General features: G+C 44.3%; 1 protein-coding gene across 6 annotated transcripts in view; it reads right to left on the bottom strand.

Moving 5' to 3' along the window:
* LARGE1 (LARGE xylosyl- and glucuronyltransferase 1) overlaps positions 1–27674 on the bottom strand; it is a 538741-nt gene that overhangs the window by 432782 nt on the left and 78285 nt on the right. For 2 of the 6 annotated variants that reach the window (XM_063074936.1, XM_063074934.1), the window contains exon 2: positions 11257–11405. The exons of 3 other annotated variants lie outside the window; for them this stretch is intronic. The gene's annotated coding sequence lies outside the window, so the exon portion shown is untranslated. Of the gene's footprint in view, positions 1–11113; positions 11199–11256; positions 11406–27674 lie in introns of those variants that run through there. One more of the 6 variants, XM_063074935.1, reaches the window with a different exon arrangement.

Genomic DNA, 27674 nt, shown 5'->3' with positions numbered 1-27674 from the left:
CATACAAAGATTTGTGTACATATGTGTGACTGCTGGATCATATGGAAAGTATGTATATATATTTAAATTTTTAAGAAATTGCCACATATTTCCAGAATGGCTGTACCATTTTATATTCCCACCAAAGACACAGTTTCTCTGCATCTTCACCAGTATTTGGTATTGCTAGTATTTTTTATTTTAGTCATTCTAATAGGTGGGTAGTGGTTGCCAATTATGGTTTTAACTTGTATTTTCCTGATATTGTACAACATCTTTTCATGTGCTTTTCTGCCATTTGTATATTGTTTGGTGCAGAGTCTGTTTAAGTCTTTTGCCCGTTTTCTAATTGGATGGTTTGGTTTCTTACTGTTGAGTTTGGAGAGATTTTTATAAATTCTGTATACAAATCTTCTGTTAAGTATGTGATTTACACAATTTTCTCCCAGTCAGTGGCTTATCTTTTCAGCTTCAACACATTTTTCCACAAAGCCTCATTTTAAACTTTAAGTCCAGTTTATCCATTTTGTTTTGTTTTGTTTTATGAATTGTGCTTTTGGTGTGCTGCATTTTTTAAACTCCAAGATTAGTAGAGGTACTTGGGCAAATTGCTTAGCCCCCCTATGACTCAGTTTCCTCATATATAAAATGGGGAAGATGATTATAGTACCTACCACATGGGCCATTGTAAGAATTAAAAGAGTTAAATATAAAACACTTAAAACAGTGCCTGACACACAGTGTTTGTTGCTATATTTTTACTCGCTCTTGAAAAGTAATATCTTCTTTTGCTCTGATTACCTTATAAAAGTCCTAAGAAAAAATGCCTGATAATTAACTCTAAAAAACAAACAAACAAAACGAAGGGTTAACAAGCATATGTGCAAAGGAAAGCTTTGGTTGTGGGGAGATGACTAATAAATCCTCTGAACATAGAAATCACGCCAAGTTTGTCAAATAAAAGGTAAATCAGAAACAAAAGAAATTCTAACCCCAGGCAAAGCCAAAAATAAAAGTGATAATTTGGCTCCTTCAACCCACAACTGCTGACTCCATAACCACTTATTCCCGTTGAAAATGGCTCAGAACTGCAAGAAAGGCACCAGGGAGGGGCTTTAGCCCCGTTATCATTTAAAGAAGAGTTCTTAGGCCCAGCTGAATGTCCCAGATGACTCCCTTTTGGGTGTCTTCCTTCGGTTACCACCTGTAAGTGAAAGAAGGTAACTGCCACTTGATTTTGGGAATGGTTATGCCCCCGAAGGTATAGGAGAGGTGGCTCTGAGTCATCTAAAAGCCAAATGAAAAGAGTATTTTAAATTCACCTTTGGGGAACTTCCACAGGAGGAGGTTTTCTGCCCTCTCCTTTACTTAAATGGCAATAAAGGCAGGAATAGAGGACATCCCTTGCATTCGTCCCCTTGTTTGGATAATGTCTTCAGACATGGTAGGGAGACAAGACTTGTCACAGGGTGAACTGGGCATGTGCATCTATGTGACCCTAGAGAGACTTGTGCATGTCACTCTCTACCTGGGAGTAAATATTTGTTCCCGTGTCTATCTCCCTCTCCCTAGGCCATGCCCCAGGGGCACAGGGACCCTAGAACACTACCTAGAACAAAGCTCATTAACGTGACAAGCTGCCTGACAATGCTGGATGGGTAAGTGGGTAGACAGACGGATAATAAGACGGATAGGAAGATGGGTGGATCGATGGACAGAATGATGAAAACTAAAAGAGCAGAGATACCAGGGAAGGGCAAAGTGCTCTTTCTCCATGCCTCCAAAGTCTACCAATCCCTTAAAGTCACTTCTGTAATGCCCCCAAGACAGCAGTCATAACCTGTTCCTTAATAAAAGCTACTGTTACATCATGGAAGCAGTACTTCATTTCCTAAGTTCTAGGGGCTCTGTTTCCACACAATCTACACTTTCTCTCTCAAATTAAGATTTTATTGGTCTAGGTTCTCAGTCATCTCTGTGGCTTGCATAGTGCCCTATACCTAGCAATGTTTTGGGAACCAGTTACCCATGGAAGCACTTGGTGGTGTGACTCAGTTTCTAAAAGCAAACTAGCCTAAATAAAGAGTGGCAAGTTTTACAGGGGTGTTGTACATAGCTGGGACCCAGTAAATGCTAATGAAATTCTTTGGTCTGTAAGGTGATATGACTGAAGGTTTAAAAAAGCAAACAACCAAAAAAGCAGGGGAGGTGTCACAGGTCCCGAAGACCAGCCCCAGGTTCGATGATTCACTAAGAGGACTTACAGATGTGCTCCTGGCTATGACTTACTATACAGCAAAAGGACACGAAGCAAAATCAGCAAAGAAAGAAGGTGCACAGGGCAACGTCTGGAGGAAACCAGACTTCCAGAGTCCTCTACCAGTGGAGTCACACAGGAGGCACTTATTTCCTCCAGCAGAGAGCTGTGGCAACACGTGTGTGACTGTGTCTACCAGGGAAGCCCAGGAGAGGTTCCGTGCCCAGGGTTTTCACTAGGGACTGGTTGGGCACACATCCTTTGCCTAACATGCACCCAAACTGTAAATTCACAGAAGGAAACCAGGTGTTCAGCATAAACAACATTGTCTGCAGGAATAGTTAAGGCACAGTAGTCCAGTCTTATCCACTCTGGAAGTGGTGGGAACTCTGCTAAAATCTAATCTCCCAGACGCCAGCCAAGACCACCCTTGCAAGCAGGCCTTTCAAAGGGTAGCAGTCAGGCCTGCTACATTCACTCTCTTCTGCTCAGGGGATACACCCAAATGGATTTTGGCCAGAGTATTCTTCTTGGGAAGTCACTGATTCCAATAAAGCTGCCTTTGTTTGTGGCAGTTTTGGACTTCCCTTTAGGAATTGCCTTCTGAGCCCTCTGTCTATCTAAAATGTGGTGAATCTCCAACCCCTGAAGATGGACTTCATCCCTAATAACCAAGGTCTGTATAAGCCTCTTTGGTTGAAACCATGAGTCAACAATAAAAAAATGAAACTGCATCTTTCTAACTGGTTCTTCAGGCACGTGGGACCAGGACCACTCATCCATTCATTCCACAAACATGTATTTGGCACCTTCTGCATAACATATAATTTGTAGGTATACATATGAGAAAGAGGGCTGCAAGAGACCCACAGCCCCGCTCACCACTGCTCAGTACAATAACCACTTGCCATGCATACACCAGGTGTCGCTTCCTATGGAACACTCTGCAGACAGCCAGCTGTGTAGCTGGGTGTTTTGAGTACCTTGAGTAACCTATGTATATTTTCCCCTGGGAGAAAGACTGCAACTCCTTGCTTTTAAAAAAAAAAAAAAAAAAAAAAAAATCCTCTATTTTTAAAAATGACTAACCTAGCCCCCAGTGTTCCTGGAGCATTCCAGAGCATGCAGAGAGCGTAGCCAAATTCAGTCTCCTCTCCTCTCCTTGCACACATTTCCTAGTTGATCTAAGCCAGGCTCATGGCCTTAAATGCCATTTAAACACTGGCAACCCCCAATCTCTATCTCCCACCCTAGCCTTACTCCAGAATGCCTGGCTTATATGCAATTACCCAGCCCAATATATTCACTAGGCTCTAAAAAGCATCACTAATTCAATAAGACTGAAAACAAACTCCTAATGTCCTCTCCCAAGTTAGTTCCTTTTGCAATCTCCTCAGAATAAATGGAAGTCCCCCTCACCCACCGTTCTTCCTTTAGCTGCACAAATAAGACACTAGATTCACCATTGATTTCTTTTTAGTTTCCATATCCAGAGTGTCAGCAAATCGTGTTGAATTTACCTTGAAAACACATCTGGATTCTGGTTAATCCATCACTTTGGCCACTACACCTCTGGTCCAAGACACAGCATCTCCTGCCTAAGTTACTTTCTTAGTTTCCTAACCAGTCTTCCTACCTCCACCCTTGTTTTCAATCACTTCTCAAATCATAGCCCAAGAGATATTTTTGAAAAGCAAACCAGGGCATCTCTCCTCTGCTGGGACCTCTCCAATGGCTGCACTGTTCATTCAGACTAAAGCCCCTGCCCACAATTTCCCTTTTCTGACTTCAGGTCTTAGCAGCGTCACCACAGGACAGATGCACACTGTGCCCTGGACAAGTGACCGGACAGAGAGGGCTAAAATCAGTGGCAGCTCCCCTTCTAAAGCTCTGTGCTCACAGGCTGTGCCTCCCAGGGGTCTATTTCTCTACTTTGCACAAAGCCATCTTGGGACTGGCACTGACACTGTCTCCTCTGATCCTCACTCACCCTAGAACAGGGTCCTGCTCGTCCAGACCCTCTCTCCTCACCGCACCCTCTGCGTTGGACACCTTCATCTTCACCTCCTTCAGGCCTCTCTCAAAGGTCTCCTTATACATCCCCATCTAAAATGACAACATGTCCTCATAGCTCATACTTCTTCCCTTCCTTTCATTTTTAAAACTTTCACTGTCACTATCAACCTTGTTTGTTTAATGTCTATCACCCCTCACTATAATTATTTTTTAACTTCAAAAAAATGTATGAAGATGAACTTAACACAAAAGAAAATGAACTATTTTAAACAATTCAGTGGCATTTAGTGCATTCAGTGTTGTACAACCACCACCTCTATCTAATCTCAAAACTCTTCCATCACTCCAAAATAAAATGCTGTACACATGAGGCAGTTTCTGCCCATCCCTCCTCCCCCACATCCCCTAATAATGACCAGTCTGTGTTCCGTCTCTATGGATTTGCCTATCCTGGATATAACTTACACATGAAATCAAACAATCTATGACTTTTTGTGTCTGACTTCTTTCACTGGCCCTTGACAGAATTTAAGCTCATGACAACAGTCTTTGTTTCATTCATCACTGTAGTTCCAGAGCCTAGGAATAGCCCCTGACCAAATAAAAAATAGGCAAAAATAAGTATTTGTTAAATGAATGAGTGGATGGATGAGTAAATGAAAGAATGAATGAATGAGTGAATGGGCCATATGTCATACAGAAGGAAGAAGAAGGAAAGAGAAACAAAAGAGGATTCATGCAAGATGCTCTTGAGGTGTTGGGAAGATCAGACACTGAAACCAAAACCAGGGGTTGCTGCAGCAGACCTGCAGCAAAACGAGCTACAGACACGTTATCACGGTGCCTTTTGAGAGCCTGGCCTCCAGGACAGCCAAGAGCCTTACAGATGAACCTGACACATTTTCCAGATGCAGTGCTTACAAGACCTTCAGGAGAAACACCTCTTCACATAATCACATACGAGAAGAGGACAAATAGCTCCTTGAACACTTTCCAGGAACATGGCCATATTATTATATTGAAATTACCTGTAATATTACATTTCCCCAACTATAAGCTCCTTGAAAAACGGGATGAGAGCCTATTTATCTTTGAATCCTGCACTCAGAGCAGTGTTGAGGCCTTAGAAGGCTCTCAGTGATGCCAGCTGTGCTGCTCAGAGGCAGACAATGAGACTCGGAGCTGACTTAAAACCCTCTTCCTTGTACTTTCAAATGGTGTGACTTCCAGAAACATAGCTTCATAGGTCGTTTGGTGCAGCAGGTAAGCCTAGAGCAAGTCATTAAGAGCAAAGCACTGGAGACAGCTTATCTGGATCTAAATCCCAGCTCTGCCACTTTCATTCAGGCCGTGTTACCCTGGTAAATTTCTTAACTTCTCTGTGCTCAGTTTCATTATGTGCAAAATCAGGATGATGCTCAGGGTATCTGCCTCACAGGACTGTTTGGGATTAAATGAGTTCACATGAAGTGCTTAGCATAGGAATCAGCACGTAGTAAGTGTCCAATAAGCATTTGCTTTCATAACCAGGTCTTTATCTTTTTTTTTTTAATAGACTTTATATTATAAAGTGGTTTTAGGATCACAAAGAAAGGACACAGAGTTCCCACATACAACATGCTCCCAAGCTTCCCCCACCAGAATGGTACATTTGTTACAACTGGTGACCCTAGACACACCATTATCACCCAAAGTCCATAGTTCACGTTAGAGTTCACACTTGATGTACGTTCTACTGGTTTTGACAAATGTATGACATGTATGCATGATTACAGTACCACACAGAGTAGTTTCACTGCTCTAAAACTTGTCTGTGCTCCACGTACTCTCCCTTCCTCCTCCCTAATCCCCAGCAACCACTGACCTTTCTACTGTCTCCCTAGCTTTGCCTTTTCCAGAATGTCATAGTTAGAATACAGAATGTAGCCTTTTCGGATTGGCTTCTTTCACTTATTAATATGCATTTAAGTTTCTTCCGTGTCTTAACAGTTCCTTTCTTTTCAGTGCTGAGTAATATTCCATCATCTGGTTGTACTACACTTTATCCATTTATCTATTGAAGCACATCTTGGTTGCTTCCAAGTTCTGGCAATTATGAATAAACCTGCTATAAACATCCATGTGCAGGTTTTTGTGTGGACATAAGTTTTCAACTCCTTTGGGTAAATACCAAGTTGCATGATTCTGGATCTTACAATAAGAGTGAGTTTATTTTTGTAAGAAACTGCCGAACTGTCTTCCAAAGTGCCTGTACCATGTTGCGTTCTCACCAGTGACAAAGGCGAGTTCTTTATTGCTCCACCTCCTCACCAGCACTTGGTGTTGTCAGTGTTCTGGACTTCGGGCATTCTAAAAGGTGTGTGGTGGTATCTCATTATTGTTTTAGTTTGCATTTCCCTGATGACATATGATATGGAACATCTTTTCATATGCTTAGCAGCCATCTGTACATCTTTTTAGTAAGGTGTCAAGGTCTTTTGCTCATTTTTTAATTGGATTGTTTTCTTCTTGTTGAGTTCAGGCCTTTACTAAGTGTCTCCATCTCGTCTGGAAAAAGAAGGATGAAGCTTTGCCAGAGTACTGAGAGTGGCTACCAAGGAAACATATGCATCTCCCCACCCCAAAGGTGCCTGGCATAAATCAATGGGGGTAATCTGGATGACGGGCCTTCTCTAGTAATGTATAAAGCCAACCCACCGATATTCATCATGTGTTCACAACCTATGAGGCACTTTGTAGACTCTGGGATCACAAATACAAATAAGACCCATACCCTCTGTCATGAGGATGAGTCTACATGTCAGATCAATTCCATACGCTGAAGCGTGCATTGTAGTAACACTTCTTGGAGGATGCAGCAAAAGGTCCAGTGTTTCACACATTTTTCAGGAAACCAAACTCTACGTAGTCTCCCATGAAAACAAACTCTGAACTTCAAAAGGACTAGATGGAGACAGTGACTATTAGGGTTATTTCCCCATCAGCCTCAGAACCTGGGTACAGGGTCTTCACTCCACCTAAACACTTTTTTCCAAATCCCAGACCTATCTTCATCCAGTCTCCTCCTTCTCTTTACTTTGAATCTGAGCACATCCTTCCCCTTATCCCACCCACCCACCCACCCAATGTATTAAAAAGATCAGGTCCTGGGTGGTACACTTCCCTGACCTCCTGCACTGTCCTACCTGGCACTGAAGTTTACCCTAATGTACATATGCAATTTCATGTTTAGCCTCCATCCCCCCACTACGCAGTGAGCTCAGAGAAGGTCTCTGTTTTGACTAGCACCAGTTCTCAAGCGCTTAACACAGCACCTGACACAGAGGAGGTTGTCAGCAAATATATATTGATTGGATGTTTGGACAGATGGACAGTCAGTTTGAAATCCCAATGAACAGGCCTCACCTTCTGTATCTCTAACCCAGCCCTGCCCAGTAGAAATATAATGTTAACGACATGTGTTAACTTTAAATTTTCAGTAGCCACATAAAAAAAAAGTAAAACCAAACAGGTAAAACTAATTTCAATGATGTATCTTATTTTGCCTAAGATATCAAAATATTATCATTTCAACATGTCATCAATATAAACTCATGAGATATTTTATATTGTTTTCATACTAAATATTCAAAATCAGATCTATATTTTACACTTACAGTACATCGCGATTTGGACACTAAATTTTCAATGACTAAAGTGAAATGGAGTCCTTCCAACACTGTAACTTTTCTTTAAAGAAAAAATATCTTACGCTGCTTCAGTTTCTAAATGTAAATTAATGAAGAGTCAATAAAATGTGAAGTACAGTTCGTCAGCCACATGGGTCACATTTCCGTCACTCACTAGTCACCTGGTTATCATCCGGGAGAGTAGATTTAAACTACAACAGGCTGCATACCATAGACACTGGATTAGACAGGCAGTGCTGCTCTCATGATGCAGATAAAGAAAGTGGGGTGGAGAGAGTTGAAGTAAGCTGACAAAGACCACATGGCTGCTAAGTGGTGGGCAGGAGCTGAACCACAGACTGGCGGAATGTAAAGCCACACCACAATTCTGCAGCACAATACTCTGAGCCTCAGATGTGGCGAAGAAAATCTCCCGACTGACTCTCCAGATAAGGCATATCAATGTACAGCTACACCACAGTGTGAAGGTTCTCAAGCTGTTCACAACTCTTAGTTCTCCAGCTCTGAGCACATCCAGACAGAACTCCTCTGCCCTGGCACGGCCATGTGCCTTCCTCTGGACAATGAAGCAGGAGCACAAGTAACTGGATGGAAGCTTTAAGTGCCCTCGCCCTCCATGTGCCTTTTCCCTCTGCCATGATGACCATCCCTGCCAGAGGCTGCCTCATATCCTGGATCCCAGGGTGAAGACACCATGGAGCAGAGGCACAGGTGACCTGTGACGGACATGCTGAATGGGGGAAAAAATCGTAATTGTCACAAGCGAGATTCATTACTGCAGCATTACCTGGCCTTCTGACTGATACATGCATGCACGGTAATGTGCAAGTGGAAGCCGGTACATTGCGTGTTCAAGAAAAGTGCGTAACTCCGAGCACTTCCTTATGTTGACTTCAAGAGTTCTGCAGGCTTTTCCTCCCTCAGGTTAGTCAAAGGGCTATTATGCCACCAGCTGTGGTGGGGTCTGGTTTCATTCCTACTGGTATTACGGTATTTCTTACAAATAGCTCATTAAGTCAATTATCAGTCATTAGCACAGTAGCCTGAGCATCAGTACAATCACACACACTAATAAAACACAATTTAGCAGAGCCAGTAAAGACATGAATGAGCTAGATTCCCTTGTGGGGCACTGACAGCTCCAGCTGAAAAGAGTTTCCACTAAACTAAAGTCACGCACTCCTGAGAAGTTTGCCAGTCTCAGCACCTCTGTAGTAATCATTTGCATGTGATTCAATTCAAACAGCCTAAACCTGAGTCTTGAAGGATAAGTAGGAGCCTGACAGGTAGAAAAAGTTAATAGGCTTTCCAAGGAAGAAAAACAATTCCCAAATCTTGGAAACATGGAAGAACATGTTGGATTTAGGGATTGGTAAAATCACAATTTGTTTATATAGAGGCAGGGCTCAAGGCCAGGAAGGAAGGCTGGAGCCCGACTGGGAACAGCTTTATTATGTCAGGTTAAGTTCTCTGGACTTTTTCTAGAGGCAGTGAGGGATAATCAAAGGGGTTTGATCAGGGATTGCCATGAGCTGCTCTGAGCTTTAGAAAACTCACTCTGGCAGCATAAAAATGATGGTTTAGGAGACACAGGAAGGAGGAGACCAGGGTGTCAGCTAAGGCAATACTTCAGGCCAGGGATGATGGGAGCTCGGCCCAGAACCGTGACAAATGGAGATGAAAAAACCAGCAGTGGACATCAGGAGGAAATGGACTAACGGGGCTTAGCACCTAAGTAAGAGAGGGACAAGGAAAGTGGAATTGTACAGAGAGTTTCTAAGGATGATTCTGAGATGTCAACCTTAGGTGCATGCAAAGGCACTTCAGAAAGTTAGTGGAAAAATAGAATTAAAAGATAATACAAATCTTTCCATGAACTTTCTGAAGTACTCTAGTGGCCATGTCATTAAAAGAGACTTGGAGAAACTATTTTGATAGGTTTAACCCAACTGGGCAAATGCAGACAACCAATAACAACATGTACATAGAAACATAAAAATCTCATTTCTTTTCCCACTCAATGGCACTTAGTATCTAAAGTTCCAGGAGCATATGCCCCAAAGGACTGGACCATGAGGTCAAGACTAGGCTAAGCTCCAACCACACTCTGAAACGTACTGAGAATTGTGCCTGGTCTACTCTGCCTTCTTATGGTTCCGATGTAGCATCTCACCTGCCCATAATTTGTGACAGTCACTTGGTATCATCTTGGACAAGGCTCTTTTTGGCATGCACTGTCTTCTCCTATTCATCACTTCCCCCAGACGCGGTCATAAGTGATGGCTCTCTCTTTGCATACCACGATGCCTTTTCTCTCTATTCAAGTCTCCAAGGAAAACTGAGATTCAAACCCGCACCTCCTGCTGTACGCTTTCCAGCCAGGATGCGTTGTCACTGGTGAGACCTCACTCAATCACACATTCAGCTTTGATCAGCCAGGGTGGAGGCACAGATGGTGCAGGCCTCGCCGGGTGTCTCGCCCATCTATCAGACCCTCTGAGATGGTCCCCTTGGGGTTCTGGCCCATGATTGAGTTCCCCTTTGTGTGAAATTTTTCATTCCATACACACAATCAAGCTTCAACAGCTGTCTAGGCCAACAGCATAACATGGATCAAGAAGTTTCCTCACAGTTTATTGACTCTCCAGCAAACATGTACTATGTCCTGACAAGAGGCCAGGCCCTACGCTAGACAATGAGCACAGAGATGAAAAGAAAACCATGTGCCCTCCAGAGAATGCACAGCCTGCACGAGAAATAAAAAGACAAATAGACATACATTTAATGCAACCACTTCTGCATGCTTTCCGGTTTCTCCCATTCAGTGTTACAAACTGGCATATAAAAAGACTTCATTCAGTGTTAGTTTAAGCGGTGTTATTAAGTACATCTACTGCATTAAGAAGTGCCATTCTAAGAAGCCACAAGCTTTCCCAGGTAAGGATGTCAAGACCCGGTCCTAAGGGGCTTGTAGGACATATACCAGGATGGCACAGATTCTTTTGGTCATCTCTGACAGTCAAGTATCCCGGGACTAGAAACAACATAGGGGTCCCAACAGTGTCTCACACACACATCTTGGTGGAAGACAGATGCATCTAGCATTTGGGATACCCGCTGCCCAACAGACCCCAAGATATATGAAACAGGACTGACAATGGTGACCACTCACCTTCACAAACAGTGAAGTGTGGACATTCCCACTGGACACAACCTCTGGGAAACAGCACACAGCTTTTGTCCTACCTCAGCTTTCAGCCCAATGACAAATCTACTTCAGGACGTTTCATTTTTTCTGTGCATTAAAGATCTCACCGTGAAATGCATTTTCACTGTGAACACTGGAAGCCCCGGTAGCCTTTTACTCCATCCTTTTCTCCATCTTAATGATATTTCCAGCTTTCCCAAACTGTCGTATTCTGCAATGCTCTCAACTTCCACCTCCAACCATTTATAGGAAATCCCTAGGTAAGAACAAATGTTACATTATACCAACTCAGTGAACACTGAATATACACAGAGGGAAACAATTATTCACTGAGTGTTTAAATCATGCCAGATATACTACACACTCTTGCAACAAGCCTAAAAGATAAATAATATTTTTCTCAGTTTAGAGAAAAAGATAAAAAAGAACATCACTGAGGTTAGGTTACTTTCATCAATGTGGAATAGGGTGGAAGACATGTTGAAGCAAAGACTCTAAGTCAGGTCAATCTGACCTCAATATCCTTTCCACGATGTAATGTTCACTCTCACTTGATCATTTGAAATTCCAAAATGCTCTCCGAGAAAGGCTAGTCTGATGGACCATCAACCTGCTCTAAGTGCCTCTATCACTCACTCAAGCCATTCTCCTCAACCTGCTCTCACCCACCACAATCGGTCCCTACAGCTAAGAAGACACAGGGTGCACACCAGGCCAGCAAATGATGCTTTTTCAATAGTCCCCAACAGAGCCAAATATATTAGTTGATTCTTGACATATCAATAATAATGATAATGACTGTGATGGTTAGTTTTATGTGTCAACTTGGCTAGACTATAGTCCCCAGCTATTTAATCAAACACTAGTCTAGGTGCTACAGTAAGATTATTTTGTAGATGTGGTTAATATTTACAATCAGTTGACTTTAAAGACTATCCTAAAGAACGTTGGTGGGCTTCACCCAACCAGGTGAATGTCTTAAAAGTAAAAACAGAGGCTTCCTGCAGAAGAAATTCTGTCTCTAAACTGCAGCCTTAACTTCTGCCTGAGTTTCCAGTCTCACAGCTTGACCTACAGATGTCAGACTTCTCAGCCCCACAATCACATGACTCAATTCCTTAAAATAAAGCCTCTATGTATATGTTAAATATATCCACATATAAATGTATATCATCCTATCGATTTTTTTCTCTGGAGCACTCTGACTGATACAACATGTGCATAACATAATTTCGTATAAACTATTTCACCTGATCCTCACAGCAGTTCACGGATGTAAGCATGACTGCCCTGTCTACGGATGAGGAACTTGCAGCTCCCTGCAGCTAAACAATGTGTCCAAGGAACACACAGATACTAAATGACAGGGCCATAATTTAGACTCAGATCTTCAGACTCAAAAGGGAGTGCTGCTTTCCCTAAGACACACTCCCCAGAGTCACCATAATCCCTTCATGAGAACACTCGAGAAGAGGAGATGTGATGATTTGACATCAGCTACATTTTGAGGCACAGCCCAAGGAAGACGCAAGCCCACAGTGCTGCCAAAGTGGTTCTTCCTTCTCACTCTTTGTTGAGGAATCACAGTCTGGCAGCTTCGCATGGTCAGTTTCTCCCAGGACAGTCATGAGACCCCAGGAGAACTGAAGAAGGGGCTGGCAGAGGCTAGAATTTCCATCGGTCCTCATCACCTCGTCTAAGCCAATGGCCTTCACAGTCTGCTCCCTTATCATGCTGTCCAGCTGTTCAACACGAATGCCAAAATCATTGTTCTTCATTAATTCAGTGGAAGCCTTCATGTAAACCTCATTAACAGGCACAGTAATTGCTCTGTGAATATTGCCCATTTTCCAATTATGTTCCTTTCCTCATGTCGGGAGAATCCGCCATGAGAGAAAAAGCACTGTGTTGCCTTCCTCTGTTTTAAGATAAGTGGGTGAGTGATTGGCTTTTGACAGTGGCTTCTACAACGAAAATGGTCTCTTCATCCAAGACCATTCTTTGAGAATTTAACTGTGTGCTAAGTGCAGGCATCTGCCTGTCAACCCAGCCCAGGGACTCATACACTTGGGCTTGCAACTTTTAGAGAAGAGACTGGCTGCCACAAAAAAAGGAAGTTTCAAAGGAGAGTAGTAGCAAGGATCTGAGCTCCTCTGCCTCTCAGTGAAACCTCATGGGCCATCGCAGGAAAGCACACGTGTGTTCACATCCACGTGGACGTCCAAGCATAGCCCTGCGAGCATTCAGCCTCACATGTGTGCAGAGAACCGGGGAGGGTTTGCTGTGGGAGGAAAACCTCAGGGAGAGGTGCTGTGGAAGTAAGGGATTCGGTTGCTGAACCACTTGTAGATCCTCATAAGCACTTCTTATGAGACTATCAACTGCTCATCACCTCCAAAAAACAGACAAGCCTCCTGAGTCCAATTATCTCCAAACTTTTCCTCTTTTGCATTCAATTTTCTCATTAAAAGAGCACACAAAGATGTGGACTGATGCTCAGATGCCTGTGTGATTTTCACAAATAAAAAGGGTCTAAGTGATGGAACTCAAGGACAGATGCAGCGAGTGCCCCCTGTGGCCTGTGGGGGAGAGACGAGGAGCAAACACCCTCCATGAGCAGGGCAGGTCAGGGAAGGTATGGATTCCATGCCTGGCCTCCTCCTCAGTAGGCAATCTGGCTTCTGGGTGGATGGATAGACAGACAGAGTCTTAGTCTATTTGAGCTGCTACCATAGACTGGGTAGGTGGCTCATAAACAAGACAAATTTATTTCTCACAGTTCTGGAGGCTGGGAAGTCCCAGATCAAAGCACCAACAGATTCAGTGTCTGGTGAGGACCCACGTCCTCGTTCACAGACAGCTGTCTTTGCACTGTGTCTTCACAAGGTAGAAGGGGTGAGTGAGCTTTCTTGGGCCTATCTTATAAAAGCACTAATCATGTTCATGAAGGCTCTACCCTCATGACCTAATCACTTCCCAAAGGCTCTACCTCCTAATACCATCACACTGGGGATTAGACTTCAACATATGACTCTGGAGGGGAAACAAATATTCAGACTTTTGTAGACAGACAGGTAGGTAGGTAGATAGATAAATAGACAGATACACACATAGACAACAGACATGTTAGGGCCAAGATTCTAAGTCAGGCCTATCCGACCTTCAAAGTTAATATCCATCCCACTCCCATGGGATCATTTAAAATTCCAGGATGTTCTCCCAGAACAGCTAGTGTGATGGGCTGTCACCCTCTTTTAAGTGCCTCTATCACCCAAGACATTCTCCTCAACCTGATCTTACCCAACACAATCTGTTCCTAGAGCTAAGACACTGGGTGAGTGGTGTATATATATATAAATGCATATGTGTATACATATGTATACACATGATTATACTTTTATATGTGTATACAGATGTGTGTGTATATATATGTGAGACATACATATATAGATACATGTACGGATACATATCAAATATATACACTGGAGGCCCGGTAATATCCCTATAGTTCCTCCTTTGCCAGGCACGCAAGTTTCATCACAACCTGGTGCTCGCCCACAGCCTTGTCTCCCCACTCAGCCCCTCTGAGAGTGCACTCCTTCTGCAGGCCTCTGCAGGTGCCAACATCTCCACCTAAAGATATTCAAAGTACTTATTTATCAGATACTTTCTAAGCCCTTGCATGTATTAATTCATTTAATGCTCAAAACTGTCCTACAAGGTAGGCAGTATTGCCACCCCATGATGCACCCACAGAGAGACACGAAATAACTTGTCCAAAACCGGCAGATGGGCTCCAGAGTTCAAGCTCTGGACCTCTGCACCAGGCCATCTCTGGAACTCCACCTGGTGTCACTGCTCCCAGAAGCTCCCTGATGCACCTCCCTCTTTTCCTTATACCTGAACAAAGGAGCTCCCACAGCCCCCCAGAGTTGGGGTGTCTGTCTCAGGCCTCATCACTCCTCACTACACCTGGTCACGCTCTTGTCCCTCTCCTCTCTCTAGACCAGAATGCCCTTGGGGCTGACCCATGGTTCTCATGGCTGGACACCTAGTATGGGGCCCACCATTCTTGTACCTGCCAAGCCCAATTCACAGCACAAAAGTGTTTTTGAGTTGTTGCAGGTCCACCAAATCTACACAAGGGGAACAACCAAAAGGCAACAGAGCAAAAGTCAAGAGGACAGAGCTGCCGGAACTGGACTCAGCTGCCTAGTGGAGCTGAGGGCAGAAGAATCACGCTGGCTAAACAGCTGCCTAATAAGTCTGCCCTCTCCCCACGCACAGGCTCTTCCCGGCATTAGCATTCAGTATCACACGGTCCACTGCCAAATGCTTCATTGTCATTTTTATTAGTTATGCCTTACAACTTCCCCGCCAGGTCAATATTATCTAGGGGGTCAACGGTAAGGTAGGACAAAATCATTATCCACTTATGACAGATGGAGAAGCTGAAGGAGGGAGGGAACAAGGAAGGAAGAAAGGGCAGCGCGGCAACTGATGCGGTGGAAGAAGGCTCTGTAGAAGCAGAGGACCTAGCTGCAGACCCAGCTCCACAACTAAGCTGACCTTGGACGAGTTCTGCGCTTTAGATTCTCACCTATACAAACAGGGATGGTTCACGTCTCCCTCCTCAGGACTCTGAACTTCCCACCCAGTTGTGTCCCTGACGAGTCACTCTCCACCACACTGCTGGCCTTAGCTCACTCATGGCATGTGTTAAGATCTGAGACCATCTCATCTGTTTACTTGTTCATAGTCCACTGCTCCAAGGAGAAGGTATGCTCCATGGGGACGGGGACCTTGTCAACTCAGTCATAGTTGTCTCTCCACAGTGATAAATTGTAGGTGTTCAATAAATATTTTCTGAATGAATAAAAGGGAGGGGAGGAAGAATGACAAGGGAGAGGGAGGCGGGGGAGGGAGGACGTCGGCGGCTGCAGTGGACTGTAACTGAGTTGCGAGCAGGCAGATAGGCAGGCTGCCTACTGCCGAGGCCCTGGGAAAAGAGCCTCTACGATGGAGATTCTCAATTGATACCTGTTGACAGTTGTAAAAGCCTGCCTTTTCTCCCTGCATGCATTAATCTTGTTTCTTCTGCTTCTTGAGGTCAGCGACTCTGTATCCTACCTTTCTGGGCACCGTGGACCTGAACGGATGGTACACAGCAAATAGTTACTGAATAATGAGAACAAAGCAGCCTTGTTGGATGAGACGCCAGGGAGCCCGGGGACTTGTTCAGGGCTCACAGAACTCGGCGGGATGAAAACCCAGGTCTTCTCTGCCTTTAGGAACTTTGTGCATGGTGGTCTCCCTCAAGACGTCATTAGTGCCTCCACAACTAGACTCTGGTTGAGGCTGGGGTTATACCTCGTTCCTATTTCCCATTACCATCCCAGGAACTGGTGTTCCAATTACTCAGGCACATGGTATGTGCTCAATAAATACTTGTCGATAGGCTGATTTATCTCCATGCTCAAAAACAACTCAAAAGAGTTTGAAGAGAACCGGACTGACTGATTTCACCAGCAGCATGATCCCACATGTCAAACAACTTCAGAGTTCACCTGGGCTCCTGTGGTCTTTGTAATCCATAAGTATCGATCACAAGAGCCAATATCTGTCAGTCGCATCATGACATCTCATTTTATCTCCTCCCAGTGGTATGTGAGCTCAAAGCTCTCCATCAATCTAATATTCTGCAAAGTGCATGGCAGAGCTTAAAAATGAGGTATTCCACACATATGAATGCTATGAATGACTTTTTTGAAGTTCAGACCTTCTGGCCATAAACTCTGTATCCCTCTGCTACCCTCTAATGAATCTCAGATTCTCCCCTTTCCAATTTTACTACCATCCAAGGCAACTCTATCAAGCCTGTGGCTATCCATCCACATCCACACCACTAATATACCAAATCCTTAATTTCTCCGATGACAACCACCTTCCCCACCAAGCCTTTCTAGCACCAGCTCCAGCTCCTGCATCATCTAAGAGCTGAAGTCAACTACCTTGACTTCAAATACTCCTCCTTCATTAATTGCTTAATCCATTACCTTTATTATTTAATCGCTCTAAATGCACTTCATTTAATCCACACCTCCCCAACCACTCTTCCACACTTCCTGAAAAGACCAACTTGAACGTAATCTTACTGTCCCATATATACTCTCTGTGACTTTAAGGAAGTTTATTCATTTTTAAGAGTGGCCAGCTGTTCACCAAAACCTGGGTGCAGGTGAGACATTTCCCAGCCTCCATGCAGTGAGATGTGACCGTGTGACCACATCCTAACAGCTGGACTTAGCAGCAAGGACGTGAGTCCCACCTCACTGCTCACACTCCTGCCCTCTGCTGGCTGGACGTCAGTGTCCAGAGCTTAGAAACCCTATGTGGATAATGACAGGGTTTCCTTCAGTCTGGGTCACTGTGTGCAGCAGAGACACCCCCACCTTTACTCTCTCCAACATACTCACACTTTCTGTGAGTCCAAAATAAACATCTTGAGTCATTCTACATTCTATTCAGCCTGCTCTAACGAATGCACCATTCTCCCTAATGGGATGGGTATGATGATTAAATAAGGAAAATTTGCAAAACATCCAGCATAGGGCCTGGCAATATAATAGGTGTTTGATTAGTTTTTTTCTTCCTCACTTTATTTTCTCCTATAGCACTTTGCTCCAACTCTTTAAAATGAGAATATTAGGTATCACTTCCCCACCACAGTTAGCTATACTTTATCCACATGCATAATTAGTTATTAATAATTAACAACCAGCATTTACATGTCAAACATAAAGTGCTTTATGTGCATGATTACATTTCATCCTTACAATAACCCCATGAGGTAGGTACAATTGATATTCCCATATTACAGGAATCTAAGGCTCAATGAGGTTAAGTATTCTGCCTAAGCTCAAAAAACAAATAAAAGATAAGACCAGGGCTTGAATCTAGAGCTGATGTTCTGACTCCAAAGTTCATGTTCTCACCCTGTCTGAAACAGTATTATTTTTTCTCTTCCCACCTGGTCATCTCCTGGCCCACCACCACCCACCTAATTTCCCAAGCCTGGAATGTGCAGGTGCTTCCAGACTCCTCCCTCTCCTTTATTCTCCATCTTTAACACCCCAGTATCAAGCACTTCCACTCTATCCCACTCTAAATTCAGCCCCTTCTCATTCATTATGGCCCCCTGATCAGGCTTGCTACCCTACACCTGCCACTACCGGTCCTTGCCCATGCTGCTACTCAAGAGATGCATGCTGCCTGACCAATCCAAATGATGCTGCACCGCTGCATACCCCCAGTGGCTCCTTGTAGGCTGCCTGCAATGCACCCTCTTCTGTCCCACACAGCACTCTGCTCCATGGTGTGTGACACCTACACCGACATGATAAATTTACTGGTCCATTTCACAGCACTACTCTGCAAGCTCCTTGAGGGCAAGGGCCTTTCTTAATGATCACCCTATCTATGCCAGGTTCTTAGTCACCAGGAATACAGTGGTAAAGAGAACCAACAAAAATGTCTGCCCTCCTGAGATTCTACTCTGGCCTAGGGACCTATCATTGCTTCATGTTGGCTGGCAGATGCTGTAGCAAGAACAGAGACTGGAGTTAAGAGAATCCTGGCTTCATATACAAATATTGCCACTTACTACATAAGCATAATGAAGTTGGCTATCTTCTCCAAGTCTCAATGTCATCATCATAAAGTGGAAAAAAATGGCAGCTACTGAGGGCTACTGTAGGATTAAAAGAGGCTGTATCCTCAAAAAAGCTTGGAAGTGCCTGGCACACAGTAAGAAAATACTAGTTTACCTCCCCATGCCGAAATTATAAACTCCTAGAGGGCAGGAGCCATACCTTACACTTATAAACCATGCCTGACAAATACTTGTTTGACTGATTAAGATCTCCAGGAAAGTGAGCCAAAGGTATTTAAGGAGGATTCTTTCCAGCCACCTACATAAAGAGTGTCAAGGAGCATGGTGAGGACATGAGAAGGGGAAAAGGGCAGAGACAGCAGGCAAGACCACTCCAGATGATATGTACCCTCTCTGATCTGACCTCAATCAATGACCTCCTGCTTATTGAAGCCCATTATTTCTCCTAGCTGAAAGGTGTATGTCTGTGTGTGTGCATGTGTGTATGCATGTGTATATGCTTATACCAAAGGAGCTCAGTTTTCAACATATTACTGGAAATTCTCAACAATCGTGATCATGATGAACAAGAAAAAAATAAGATCAGGGAGTTAGACTGAAAAGCCTGCCCAAATGATCAAACACTTAAAAACTGCATATGAAGGAAATGGTGAACTATAAACACATCATGCCCCAATTACTCAGGTTCCATTTAAGTGACTTTTTTAGGTAACAAAAGGCTTATGTTTTTATTGCTAAAACATTTAGTTTTAGCTAAGTGAAAAGACACTTCCCTGATCCTGCAATCAATATAATAAATATATTCTAAATTTTTCCTAATGATTCCAGTTAATTATATATCCCCAATGTTGGCACCGTGCCTGGCAAAGGCACTGCATAACATTAAATTTTACTAAGCTACAACAGCATTATGTGTGCCTTTGGGAGCTACAGAGGTGTCCAGACAATCAGCCCTATGCCATAGTTCCATTCTGATGCAGTCTGAGCTCTTACAGCTGGTACAAATGGTTTTCCTATACTTCTCCTAGAACTCAGATGGTCACTTTCTGTTCATGTTTCTGGCCAGCTTCTGAAGCTCCCTTTGCAAACGCACCATTTTGCTAATCTTGTACAGCTTAGGTATTCAAACGTGAATATGGTCAGAATGATGTGGAAGTCCTTAAGGCTGTCAGAAATCCTCTGGTTCTAAACTTCCAATCACAGGTAGGCCTGATCTTTCTCAGTTCTGGAAGTGGACAGTGGCCACATGACTTGCTTTGGCCAATAAACTGTAAGCAAAGCCAGAGGCAGAACATGAGGCCCCAGGTCCCAATTTCCTCTGGCCACAAGAATCTATGACAGGCCAGACAGTGGGACCCACTTTGGTCCCTGAGTATAAATGACATGGGGCAGAATCCACCCCCCCCCATATACCAACTGCAGATGAATATGTTACATAAGCAAGAAAGAAATCTTCGTTATTTAAACCACAGAAATATTAGGGTTGCTCATATAAATAGCACAACCTAATCCATCCTGACAAATATAAATGGTATATTAAAACAGAACAAGTTCATGAGTCATCAGTCAAGAGGCTTTCCTATGAGAAAAACTCATCAACTTATACTTAGACCAAAATACACACCTTTGGCTGCCTGAAGGCTGTATGATGGGGTTGCGTGTGTGTAAATGCTTCCATAGTCCCACGTATACCTGTTATTGCTGGCTTCCTTGCCTGTGTCTACCAGGAGTCATAAGCTGCCAAAGGACAGAAACCATGTGTTTTCCTCCTGTTTTCCCAGAACCTAATACAGTGCCTGATACAGAGTAGGGGCCAATAAATATTCATCTGAGTTAACCACCTTGCTACATGTTAGTAAAGAAAAAATAATTACAATAGCTTGCCCAAGTTTACATGCGACTAGTAACTGGAAAAGAAAATGAGGCCCAGCCATCCTTCCAGAACACAGCCTCACCCACATGTGGGACTCAGGTCCAATGACATGATGCATTCCCTGTCCCTGAGGACAGAGCCCTATGACTCATCCCCAAATACAGTGTAACTGGGGACAGATGGATCCACACACAGCCAACAGCTCCTTCTGCCCGTTGCACCTGCCCCTTATACAGTGAGGAATTTTCCAGTAAGGCCCATTTGTGGATAGAGTTGTTTCTGTTGCCCTTTAGGGGTAAAATATCCTTGTTCAAACTGAGTCATCTGTACTTCATGCCTCCATGCTGTTCTGTTTACAGGGCAGATCCCAGTCCAGGGCTTTATGGTTACCCCAGAGCACCCCACCCACCCAGCAATGGCTCTTTCCTCATTTGCCCTATTACATGCATCACAGCTAATAACAACTGCTGACATTCACTCAGTGCTTACTAACTTCAAGGCATCATATCAAGCGCTTCACTTATGTTATGATCCCATCTAATCCTTAGAACAATCCTTTAAGGGAGATATTATCATCCTCACTTTACAGATGAGAAAATGACAGAAGCAAAAGTTTTATGTCACATGCTCAAGTTAAACACAAGTCAGACCCCTGGGTTTTGCTAGCATTTTATTGACCAACATTTCTTAATTACATCTATTTCCCTGAGTCCCTGGCTTATCCACTCATGCATTTATTCCTTTCACCCATAAACATTTACTGAGGACCTGTGCTGAGGCCATATTATTCCCATTTTACACTAGAGGTTTAAATTTAACTAGCAAATCATGGCTCCAGAATTTAAAGGTCTGACCAAAGTCTAAATACTTTCTACTAATAATAAGCATCTACCTCATAGGGTTGTAATGAGAATTAAATGACTTAATGCAGGAAAAGTACTAATAGTACTTGGCACATAGTATGGCCTCAAAAAATGTTAGTTGTCTATAATGATAGCTGCTGGCCACCAACACGTCTTAGCACAATTTTGGGGAAAGAGGTGACAGAGGCAGGTGGGCATTAAGGACCAAGTCTAGTGTCATATTCTACCATAGCTCATTCAGAGACTTTGGTCTTTTTTTTTCTTAGATGCAAGATAAGTTAAATGGAGTTGGTCATCTCAAGGAACAAGTCTTAAAATACCATGATTTGTGATTCTAGTAGTTGATCAGCAAATGAGAAATGTAATGACTCAGACCCTCAGACCATTGTCCACATCCACTCTGCAGAGAGCGCTGGCTTTTACTGTAGAAAACTATGCAGGGGCCTCAAATGACTGTGCCGCTATGAAGCAAAACCTCTAAAGGAATGTTCCAGAGTTCAGTCTCTTCACTTCAGGATAAGGATATTTTTCAAATCCCCAAATATGGGAAGATTACAGAGACAGGGGAACAAAGTCCATCAGGTTTTCCCACCACCCATCAATCCCGACCTCCAGTAGAGGCTGGAACTGCTGAACTCCCGGCTGAAATTAGTGAGAACAAAACAGCAGGTGTGGACACAGGACAGCGTCATGACAAGAGGAAGTGGCTGGGAATGCAAGACACACCACCACTCATGAGTGAGAAAGCAGAGCGGGGAGGTTTAGGAAAAGAGCAAAGCTGGGAGGGACAGAGCTGAGGACACCCATCTCCCCACCCCCGCCATGCCACACCCATGACCTTCGTGCCACAGACAGACATACCCACTGTCCAGGACACATTTCAAACACAGAAGCATTCGTTTCTCTTCCCCTCTTTTTATTTTTACAGTGTCTTTTAATTGTGGTGAAACTCCCTATTTCTGCTGTAGTCCAAACTTGGGACCTTAAAACAAGAGAAACATATTCTCTCACAGCTCTGGAGGCCAGAAGACCAAAATCAAGGTGTCATAGGCGGTGCTCCCTCCAAAGGAACAAGGGTAATCTGTTCCTTGCCTCTTCCAGCTTCTTGCCAGCATTTTCTGACTTGTGGCTGCATGACTCCAACCTCTGCCTCCACAGTCACATCTCCCTTTCCTTCGTCTCCTTCTTATAAGGATACATGTGATTGCCTCTGGGACCCACAGGGATTCTCCATATTTACCTCTTTATCTCAGGATCTTTAACTTAACCAAATCTGCAGAGTCTTTCCCTATTTCCAAATAGGGTAACACTTATAGGTTTCAGGAATTAGGACCTTACATCTTTGGCCTATTACAGTTCTCTTCTTACCTCATTTTAAGAAAATCAAAAAATATTTAACTTTTCAAAAAAGATGAATTAGAGTCACAGACCTAGAATATCCAAGCTGGAAGTAGCCTTAGAAATCAGTTAATTCCAGCCTCCTCCAACTGAAAAGAGGAGGCCTGGGGTGAAAATGATTTACCAGAAGACTCAGCCTACCAAACAAAAGACAGTTTAACCCATGGCTTCCCCCAGGACAGAGATCACTGAAAAGATTACCCTCCACCCCCGAAAAAACCCACCATGTATATATCTGTGGCATACTGACTACATAAAATGATCCATATCTCTACAAAGAGATATAATTCACAAAAAAACAACTTCTGAGTTAGCCCAGCAGATCAGGAATTTCTAAGAAGTTCAAGAAGTCTGCCCTGAGGTCACTTCTGAACAATGTGTACTCAGACCTGTTACACAGTGGCCTGTGCGGGAGACACCAGGGTGTGTAATGAGGAGGGATGTCATCAGGGCTGTTCTTTAAGAGAAAGCTCGCATCAGCATCAAGGTGGCCAGCCGATTGGAGCAGACAGAAATGAGTCCTGGAGACTGGGAAGGAAGCTACCTCAGCTGTCTACCTCAGTGGTTCTCAAAGTTTCAGGAACATCACAATTACCTGGACACAGCTTGTTAAAACACAGATTGCTGGGCCTCGTGCCCAGAGTTTCAGATTCTGCAGCTCAGGGTGGGGTTGAAGAATTTGCATTTCTAATAAGTCTCCAGGTGAACCATCAGAAGCTGCCTGTCTGAGGACAACGCACTGGAAGTTGAAAGCCACTGTTCTAAGGAGGACCTTGGGGGGCAAGTGGGAGCAGTAGGAATGAAATAAAAAGGATAAATATCAGAGATCACACTGGAGAATTCCTCAGATTTTGGCAGATGAGAAGAAATGAGATGGCAGAAGGGAACAAAGGCGCCATTCACTGAAAGAGATGAAGTGTAAAGGGGAGATCATTAGGAGAAGGGAAGACGAGTTCTGCATTTGACACAGTAAGTTTGAAGATGCCGGCAGGACAGGTGGGAAATGTATTTCCACACCAAAGGGGTGAGTTCACAATGAGAAGAAGCCACAGAACCTGGAGGTGACCCGCCTTTGAAAGGCAGGAGGAGAGATGTTGGCGCAGGTGATTGGGTGGAAGTGCTCAGAGAGCCGGGGAATCAGGGGAGTCCTCTTCAAGGAAGTGCAGGGAGGGAGGTTCTAAGAAGGAGCTGGTCACCGGCATGAAATGCTACTGCAGAGTTCAGAGAGCAAGAGGATGGAAGAAAGGTGCTCAGATCTGACAACCGGGTCATGGGCAGCACATGCAGCAGCTTGCAGGACGGAAGCCAGATTCTGAAGGCCAAGCTGAGAAAGTGAAAACTTTGGCCACAGGCTCTTGTTTGAAGCCTAGTGATGAAGGATGAAGAAGAAAGCTGGGTTGACAAAGACAACTTTGGGGGTATCTTCAATGCCAGCCCCCAGTGTCCCAGGGGCTTCCCCACAAGGAGCACACTTATGCCTAAATCCCCAGCCCCTGCAGTCGTGCCTAACACCACCAGTGGCATCCTTAGTAAAGGGTTACTAAGGAATGAATGAATACAGGCATACATGCATGAATGAGAAAATGTAATAATGCAATAATGAGAAAAAGAAAAAATTCTTTGCACATAAAACTGGCGTGTAACCCTCCCCACCTTTACTCAGCCACTACAGACTCCTTGCTAATCACGGTCTTTGCTCGAGTTCCCTCTCTCTGGAATGCGCTTTCCAACTTACCTAAGTGGCCTGCTTTCTCACTTCATGCAATACTGCATCAAATGCTCCTTTCTCAGAGAGGCTTTTAACAATCTTTTTCTAAAACAGTTACATCCCAATTTTCACAAACAGCCCCGTCAGCATCTGGCCCCTTGTACAGTTAACCTGCTTTGTCCTCCCTTCTCAGCATTTCCTGACACCTGACATATTCCATACCTATTTGTTTGTTTACTAGAATATAAGATCTGCTGGGGCAGGGCCTTTTCTTTGCTTATTCCTATAACCCCAGTGCCTAGTATAGTTCTTGGTACATAGTATATGTTCAATAAATATTTATTAAGTAAATGAATCCACTGCCTTACCTCTCTGGACTTCTCCCAGCCTTAATAGTCCCTTTAAGGGTTCCTGGAGGAATGTGCTTCAACAGGGGAAAGCATAAGGAGTAGTGAAAAACTCTGCCTCCTTGCACCTGCACGGCAATCAGATGAAAACTGATGACTGGCAGAAAAATCCAGCCACCATCTGGCTGTTCAAGGACCCCTCCCGAGTGCTGACAGCATTGTCATTCAAGATAATGAAGATTAAAACCAACAGTGATCCAGGGGGACAGGCTCTCAGGAGGCAGCCTGGCTGGACTTAACCCATTCTGAGCCAAGGAGCTTCCAGACACCCTGAGAAGACACAACCCTTCCCTGCAAAGATGAGGAAGGAGGGAGGCAAGACCCCTGCTTGAGAGATTACAGATGACTTGTCCAAAAAAAGATGATATGGAGAAACTCCAAGCAACAGTGCTTTGGCAAGATAATGGCTGTGGGGAGGTGAGGAATTCTACCACAATGACAGATGTAACATGTCATTTGCCCATCAGTCAACAAGGTCCTTTGGGCCAGGGCCATCCATGCTTTCAGCCCATTTGTTAAGGCAGCGGTGTGTGCATCTACCCTAACACTCAAGGCCTGAGGCCCATGGCCACTGTGTCTTCAAGGGACACTCCATCTGTGAAGTTTCAGAAAGAGGATGTCCAGCTTAATCAATTTCCATGAGCTCGTGCTGACCACACTTGACTGTAACATAAAACTTAGGTGAGCTCCACGGAAAGGAAAACACCAACATCATGCAGATGCTGATGTGGAGACAAAGGCAGCCGGCTGCTGTCGAGTTCTTTCCTCCTTTCAGCTCGCAGGTAAGGAGACTGCCGGGGACATGTGTCCTCTGTGAGAAGGGACATGTGTCCTCTGTGAGAAGGAAGAAATGGTTCACTCTGGTGCCAGATGGCCTGGTTTTGAATGCCAGCCCTGCCACTTACCAACTGTGTGACCTTGGACAACTTATTTAACATCTGTATGTCTCAGTTTCCTCAAAGGTAGAATGAGAATTGCAACGAGTAACTAATTCCCAGGGTTATTATGAGAATTAACTGAGTTCATACATGTCAACCATAAAGAACAAGTGCTGGTACCTGCAAGCATCACAGAGGCAGGAGATGAAGATGAGGATGATGACAGTGACGACAGTGATAATGACAATGATGATGGTGATGACAATGTTGGCGATGACAATGTTGGTGATGGTGATGCTTGTCTTAGTAAATCTGGGCTGCTTTAACATAACACCATACACTGGGTAGCTGATAAACAACAGAAGTTTATTTCTCACAGTTCTGGAGGCTGGAAGTTTAAGATCAAGGCACTGGCAGATTCGTTGTCTGGTTAGGGCCCTCTTCCTGGTTCACAGACATCCATCTTCTTGCTGAGTCCTCACATGGCAGAAGGGGTGAGGAAGCTCCTTGGGTCTTTTTATAAGGGCACTAATCCTGCTCCCGAGGACTCTGCCCCTATAACCTAATCACGTCCTTAAAGCCCCACTTCCTAATACCATCACCTTGGGAGTTAGGTTTCAACATATGAATTTTAGGGAGGACACACACACTCACTCCATAGCAATGGTGATGATGACGACACTGCTCACATGCTGACCGAGATTCTGGAGTCGTCACAGGACAAAGGAATGACAAAAAATTCATTGAGAAAAGTTTTTTTTAAGTGCTATATTTTTTCTTGCTTTTGGGTGCATATGTGTACCTTCTGCTTCTGCCTTCCTATTCCTCCAGCAACACATCTGAGGGTAAGGAGTAAAGTCTCAGAGCGCTGGAAGACAGCAGGCAAGAGTGGGGGGAGAACTGCCATGAAGGTGGGGGGGAGAGCTGGTCGGTAGCTGACTCCTGTTCCCTGTTGCACTAGGACCTCACGCCTGCCCAAGTCCCTAGGCAGCCCCTCAGGACCCACTCTCAGGGCTGACAGTGGCCCCCTGGAACCAGCGGTTGGAAAAGTATTTTTACATTTTTGAAAAAGATAACTGAATGAAAACTTGCACGGTATGTCTGTCTCTCTCCTCTTAGTGACTTCATGCCCAGCCCTCCAGGCTTCACAGTCAAGTCCACAAGAGCCTTTGCTCTCATGCACAGGCACACCACTAGGGAACAGTGGAAGCTACAGGGTGGGGTCCTCAGGAAACACACACACACATGCACACACATACAGGCACACGCATGCATGCACACACTTCAGCCCCCAAAGAAGATAACGTCCAAGCTGCTTGGTTTGCACATAAAGCCCCTGACCCCTCATCTACCTAGCCCAGGCTTAACCCTCAGGTAACCACCTCACCAGTCCAAACCTTAGGTATCAAGGCATTTGTAGTAACAGGTTTAGAATAATGCCCCTTCCACACACCTCAAGTGTTTCTCACCATTCTCTTCCTGCAGTTTCCACTGTTTACAAGGCCCTACCCCTCCTTTCTTTCACCTCACTAAATTTAACTCAGTTTTCAGGATTCTGGAATCAAACATCTCCCTGGAAGCCTCTAGTTGGTGGCCCTTTTCTGGGCTCCCATGTGATTTCCCTACTGGAGCATTTTCCACACCGGCTAGAGCCAAGGACCGTGAGTCCCAGTGCCTACCATAATGACCAGGCTCCCAGGGAGCCCAGACACGCAGAGCTCCCTAA

The sequence above is a fragment of the Cynocephalus volans genome, chromosome 12 (genome assembly GCF_027409185.1).
Source record: "Cynocephalus volans isolate mCynVol1 chromosome 12, mCynVol1.pri, whole genome shotgun sequence".
Lineage (NCBI taxonomy): Eukaryota > Metazoa > Chordata > Mammalia > Dermoptera > Cynocephalidae > Cynocephalus > Cynocephalus volans.
Note: the sequence above shows the minus strand (reverse complement) of the source record. Positions and strands in the feature narration are given on the sequence as shown.